Here is a 7499-nt window from a genome sequence, read left to right on the forward strand (position 1 = left end):
CCCAAAGGGGCTCATGGTTGCTAACGTATTAGCTAAAGCAGCAGGGGGTAAGGTACCAGTACGAGTTCTGAATACAAGTGGGAGGCCTATAAAGCTAAAGCCAAGATCCAGGGTGGCATCGCTGCATAAACCACAAGAAGTGTTCCCGAAGGAAACCGTGGTGTTGGAGGAGGACAATGGAGCTTTACATGTTAGAGCAATCAGACAAGATAAAAGCCAATGCCAAGAGCGTGGTGTTGGGCAGCTACCTGTCCCCATTCAAGTGAACTCTGATGGCCTTACTCAAGCGCAGTATGAAGAGCTCCTGACGCTACTTGCAAAACACAGAGATGTTTTCTCAAAAGATGATAATGACTATGGCTACACCACAGCTGTAAAACACAGTATACCCACAGGTGATGCCCCCCCAATCAAACAAAGACATCGAAGAGTTCCACCCCAGGTGTTTCAAGAATTTAAGAGGCACGTGCAGAGCCTTGTCGACCAGGGGATACTCAAAGAGAGCTGTAGCCCCTGGGCATCTCCTGCAGTGATAGTTGTCAAGAAAGATGGAACTGTAAGATTTTGCTGCGATTACAGAAAGCTAAACCAGGTCACATGCAAGGATGCATACCCCCTTCCACGAGTGGAAGAGTCGCTAGATGCGTTGGGTAATGCTCAATTATTTTCCACCTTAGACTTGACGTCTGGCTATTTCCAGGTCGCAGTAAGCGAGGAAGATCAAGGCAAAACAGCTGTTACCACCCCATTTGGCCTCTTTGAATGGTGCCGGATGCCATTTGGGCTATGTAATGCCCCAGCCACCTTTCAGCGCCTTATGGGAGTAGTGCTAGGTGACCTTACCTTTGATATCTTGCTAGTATATCTTGATGATATCATAATTTTTTCTAGAGATTTTAAGACTCATTGTGAAAGATTTGATCTGGTATTCAGCCGTCTAAAACACCATGGGTTGAAGTTGAAGCCCAGCAAATGTTTCCTTCTAAGACCAGAAGTAAAGTTCTTGGGACATGTGATCTCAGCCGAGGGAATCCAAGTTGATGAGGACAAGGTCAGGGCCCTAAAAACATGGCCTGTTCCAAGTACAATTAAAGAAGTGAGACAAGTGCTTGGTTTTATGAGCTATTACAGGCGCTTTGTGCCCAAGTTTGCACACATCGCAAAGCCTCTGCATGCCTTGGTGGCAGGTGGAACCAAGAAAAGGAGAGAGCCTATGCCAATCACCTGGAGCAGAGAATGTCAAGCTGCCTTTGAAGGGTTGAAGCGGTGTTTGATGTCTCCACCTGTGCTTTCATACCCAGACTTTGCACTTCCCTTTACACTTACCACTGATGGTAGCCTTCATGGCTTGGGGGCCGTGCTTAGCCAAAAGCAGGGGGGAGTTGAACGTGTTATAGCTTACGCAAGTCGAGGTCTGCGAGGGTCTGAGAAAAATGACAAGAATTACAGTGCATTTAAGTTGGAGCTCCTTGCGCTTAAATGGGCTGTAACAGAAAAATTCAGGGACTACTTGATGTTTGCCAAGTTTACAGTCATCACTGACCACAATCCGCTGCGCTATCTGGGAACAGCTAATCTGGGAGCTGTAGAACAAAGGTGGATGGCCCAGCTGGCTGAGTACAACTTTGATGTCCACTACAAGCCTGGTAGACAAAACACCAACGCTGATGCTTTGTCCAGAATTCCTTCTCGGGAGGAGCCAGAGACAAGTGACACAGGCAAAGACTTCATCACGGTAACATCAGAAGAGGTGCGTGCATGCTTGTGGACAGCTATGGAGGAAAGAGTCAAAGAAACTGTGGTGCAGGCTGCTGTTAGAGCCTCAACACAAGGAGGAGTCAGCGGATACAGTTGGAGTGAGGTCGAAGAGCTACAGAAGTCCGACCCTGTAATCAGTCCCATGTATGTTGCTGTTATAAAAGATAAACAGCCTAGCCCTGCTGAGCAACGTGTTATGGATGCAACGTTAAAGAGATTATGCAGACAGTTTGAACGATTAAAACTACGACACGGGGTGTTGTTCCGCTTTATATACCACCCTAAGGATGGGGAAGAGATTTGGCAACTTTTGGTTCCGGAATCTCTACAACATAAAGTTTACGAAAGTCAACATGAACATGGAGGGCACTTTGGAGAGAGGAGCACCCTTGAAATGATGCGGCGTAGCTACTACTGGCCAACTATGGCCAAAGATGTCCAAAGCTGGATTAAACAGTGCAAGAGATGTGCACTTGCAAAAGACGTGCACCCGCGTATCCGTGCCCCCATGACTTGTAGCAGTGTCAGTGCTCCATTGGAAGTCCTTGCAATGGATTACACATTGCTGGAGAGATCATCAGGAGGTTACGAGAATGTGTTGGTCCTCACAGACATGTTTACTAGATTCACTGTTGCTGTGCCAACTAAAAATCAAACTGCTTATACAACAGCCAAAGCTCTTCTAAAACACTGGTTTGTTAATTATGGCTGTCCTGCTCGCTTGCACTCAGATCAGGGAAGAAATTTTGAGTCTAATGTAGTTAAGGAAATTTGCAAGTTGTACGGAATATCAAAAAGTCGCACAAGTCCATATCACCCTCAAGGAAATGGGCAATGCGAAAGATTCAACAGGACAATGCATGACATGTTGCGAACCTTGCCTCCCGAGAAAAAGAAAGACTGGAAAGAACACTTGCCCGAGTTGGTGATGGTGTATAACAGTCACGTTCACTCATCCACAGGTTATTCGCCTTTTTACCTACTGTTTGGGAGAGATGCAAGACTTCCACTAGACGTCCTTGGTGGAAAAGATCTTGAGAACAGTGACATAGACAATTTGGATGACTGGGTGAAAGATCACCACGAAAGACTAAAAACTGCCACGGAAGTTGCTAGAGCTGCCACACAAGACTCTTCCAGGAGACGGAAAAGAGCCTATGATCGCAAATCGTATGGACCACTTGTCAGACCTGGTGACCGTGTGCTGCTGCGTAATCACAAACCTAGGGGTAGGAATAAAATTCAAGACAAATGGGAGCCACAGCCATATGTAGTGCTAAAACAAAACCACACAGATACCCCAGTGTTCACCATACAACCTGAAAAGGGAGGGGACACAAAAGTAGTGCACAGAGATCAACTCAAGCATTGCACATTTCAGTCAACCACCAGACACCGCACACAGAGTTATAGGTGTAGAAATGAAGACCTTTCAGATTCGGACCACACTGATATTATTTGCATTCCTCAGGCTAGACAGACACTCGACACAGACATTAGAGAGAACCCAGTAGTGGAGGTCTGTGAACGCACCGAAATGGGAGGGTCGGTTGCGGTTAGGGGTACAGAATCAGGAGGAGAATCTGAACATGCTGATGAATCTGAGGAGTCTGATGCTGACCATATAAATGAGTTGAGACGCTCCAAGAGACAGGGTAGGGGTACACTCCCTTGGAGATATAGAAATGACTATGTTATGAAATGATTTTGAAGTGGCACTATGTAATGTTTTATTGTGATAGTTGGCAATGTTTTGTATTCTCATGTAGACATGTTCTAAGTCTTGTTTATTGTTCTGTGTTTCAGAGTTGGAGTCTGCTGGAGGATTGTCTGATATGGCAGGGTTTAGCAAGGGGGAATGTGGAGGATATGGGTTTTCATGCAGTAGTGAGGGCACGCAAGGGTTAACGTCAGAGCCAATCACTGTGTGTTTACCTTGTTGTTTTAGCGCCCGTTTTTGCAGTGTTGTGGTGAACAGAGCGAGTGCGAGAGAAGAAACCAGTCCAGTCTAACCGTGAATATCTTAAGGTTTTGGGAAGTTTAGTCAAGTCGCTGCACCTGTTGTTGGGCTGAGGGGTTTTAGGGCTTGTTTAGTCACCTTGTGCAAAGGTACAAGAGAGGAGAACTGACTCAAAACGGAGATACAGTGTGTGTAATGGCGGACGCGTTTAACCTCGCAATAGACTGATAAAGTTTGAGGATTCGTCTGTGTTGTGTGTAAAACGTGGACTTAGGGTAGTGCTACAACTTCTGGAACGAAGTAAGGACGTGTTTATTTGACTTTACCGGAGCCATTTTGGACTGCTGTGTGAAGTGCAGGACAGAGCGCCAGTGCTTGTGACTGTTTAATTCAATTGGATACTCGTGTGGGGACAAAAGGGGGGACTGAGACATTGCAAGTGAACTGACTGTTGTCAGCTTTCTGTGTGAAAAACGATTTTTTTGTGCACACGTGTGTTCGAACTGCATGTTAAGAAACGGGGCAGCTGTTTGCTGTGTTGAACTGCCCTTTCCCTGCCATTTGGACATCCTCCCAGCTACTCCAGTCAGCAAATAAAGGGAAGTGATCAAAGTATTTTGTTTATCATCTTCTAAATGTTCTAATAGTTATTCAGAGACTTGTTATTAAGAGATATTTTGTTTTCAAAAGTAACAAGAGCTTACTTGAGTGTTTTGTACGAGATGATATGTTCAAATGTAAGGAACTGAATAGTATTCATTACTAACAGTAGTAGCTGAGTAATTAAAATCTATAAAGCAAACGTTGCTTGTTACAGATATATGACAATTGTAACCGTCACATTTGTGTTTTAATTTGTTGCATTATAGCTATTAATTTGATCTATTTAACATAACTCATTACAGTTTTCTTAAATAAACATAATTTTGGTGTTAAAAGTTGTATGTTGCCTTATCCTGGAGTAGGGGCGTCTCACCTGTCCTGCTAGGTGTGCAGAAAGGGGGGGGGAAGTTAACGGTTATATTAATACATATTGGTATGGTGTTAACAACAAAACTTCGGGTTGTCACCGTGTGTATTTTCCGAAGCCCACCTGCTGTCATCTATTAGTGAATTACATATTTCACGCAGATCAGGTACAACCATACTTATACCTATAAGTACAGAGACTAATTGTACTGGGGAGTGAAGACCTAGATCTGTACACTCTGCGGTCGTCCAGGGTAAGTTTAGTTTTCATTCTACCCCTACTAGGCGGGGTGAGATCCACCCGCTACAATAAAGAAAGGTTATAATGAAACCTTTTATCAAGCTCCCACTTCATCTAACGAGTTACGGTGAAACGTAGGAAACATTTACTCTGCACTTATCCAGACAAATAAATTCATTTAAATCTTGTATGATTTGTATTTTTGGAAATATAATTTGTATATTTGAAATATAAATGTATTACAGATTTATTTATCTTTATTTAAATGTAATGTAAAATAAATACTACGTTATTTCAAAAAATAAGGTTTGTATTTTTGACATTAATTGATCAAATAATTCAAGATTTAAATGGATTTATTTGTTTGGATAAGCCTTTATTATCTTCACTTTATATTCAACCTACTCATATATACACTACATGACCAAAAGTATGTGGACACCTGACCATGAGCTTCTCGGACGTCCCGTTACTAAAACTAATGGTAATAAAACAGAGTGACCTCTATGTGATCTTTTCAGCTAGAACAACAGACACTTTTATGAGAAGGCTTCTCACAAGCCTCTGAAGTATGTCTGTGGGAATTTGTGCCCAATCAGTCAAAAGAGCATATGGCTGGGCACTGATTTTAGTCAAGAATTCCTCGATTGATGTTCCAGTTCATTATAAAACTGGTCAGTGGTGCTGAGGTTTGTGTGGGTCACTGGAGTTTCTTTAAACCAACTTTTCTTCATGTCAGTAGGTTAGTGCACTAACTGAGTCAGTATCAGGTGTAAAACTGTACAAGACAATGTGACTGTTTATCCACATTTTTACAGGTTGCTAAAATACAAAATAGAATATTAAATGCTTAATAATATTTAATAGTGGCTTCAGATTAATGTAAGAATAATGGCAAGATGTACAACCCCAAATAAGAAAAACTTAAGACAGTATGGAAAATGTAAATAACATAAAAACACAGAGTTTCTTACATTTACTTTTATTTGATGTCAGACAGGATGAACCTGAGATTTTTCATCTTTTATCTGCTCAACTTCATTTCATTTATTAATAAACATCCATTCCTGCATAAGGCATAATAAGTGTATTTGTAGTAAGAATGTTTTATGTTTTACACACTGAATGTGTGTTCTTGTTATTGCAATTAATTTTTTGTGTAAAATTTGGTAAAATTTAATTAATGTTATTTGTATCTAATTAGGAATTAACTTTAAGATGTTCATGTCAAAACAGAACCTATAACCACAAATGGTTATATTCTTGGTGGAGCAAAAGCAGAAGTACAAATTCCATAAGTTAAAAAGCAGCAGCACCTTAATTCTCACTAGTCTAGAGTCTGGAAAGTAAAAAGTCTGACAATCTTTCAGCAGCTTTGTAGAGAAGAGAGCTCAGAGAGTTTATCCATGATGTAACGGTTTGTGGGCTAGACGGACAGGAGGGGCGGACACAAACGCGGAGATGTGTAAAAAAACTATAATTTAATAATAATAAAGACAAGACAGGGTTAAACTGACAGAACAGGACTGAACAGGACTAAACAGACAAACAGGGCTAAACAGACTGAACAGGACGAAACAGACTGAACAGGACGAAACAGACTGACAGGACTAAACAGACTGGACAGGACTAAACAGACTGAACAGGACTAAAAAAAGGCTAAACGGAGGCTAGTACACACAGGCTAACAAACAAGGACTAGGCTAACAGACAGGGGCTAAACAGGGACTAACCTAAACAAGCTAACCAAGCTACACAGGTAAACATGACTAAACAGGCTAGACAAGGACTAAACAGATGAAACATGGAATGAACAGAACTAAACAAGAACTAAACAGACTAGACAAGGCATGAACAGACTAAACAGGCTAACATAACAGGAACAGGCTAAACTGACCGACAGGAGCTAGGAGGAAGGTAAAACAGAGTTACCAGGGGCAAACAGACAGAATTACCAGGGGCAAACAGACAGAATTACCAGGGGCAAACAGACAGAATTACCAGGGGCAAACAGACAGAATTACCAGGGGCAAACAGACAGAATTACCAGGGGCAAACAGACAGAATTACCAGGAGCAAACAGACAGAGTTACACTCAATAATCTGAGTGTGCACACAGAGAAGAGGGGCGTGGCACACATGAGCACACCGAGGCTAGCAGTGTGACAGATGCCCCTCCCAAAGGCACTACACCTGGAGTGCCTAAAAAAAACAAAAACAAGGAGGTCCTGGGCCCTGCGGGGTAAATTTGAAGTCATTAAAAATGTCCTCAGGCAGGCGTGATAAAAATGGTGGGACGCAGGCTGCCGACAGAAATCCAGAGGCGCAGTCGGGGAGCGCCGACGAGAGTTCAAAAGCGCCGTCGGGGGGCGCCAATGTGGGAACAGAAGCACCATCGGGGGGCGCCAACACGGAAACAGATGCGCCATCTGGGGGCGTCATCTCGGAAACAGGAGCGCCATCGGGATGCGCCAACTCAGGAACAGGAGCGCCATCGGGATGCGCCAACTCAGGAACAGGAGCGCCATCGGGATGCGCCAACTCAGGAACAGGAGCGCCATTGGGATGCGC

Source organism: Trichomycterus rosablanca, chromosome 3 (assembly GCF_030014385.1).
Source record: "Trichomycterus rosablanca isolate fTriRos1 chromosome 3, fTriRos1.hap1, whole genome shotgun sequence".
NCBI classification, from domain to species: Eukaryota; Metazoa; Chordata; class Actinopteri; order Siluriformes; family Trichomycteridae; genus Trichomycterus; species Trichomycterus rosablanca.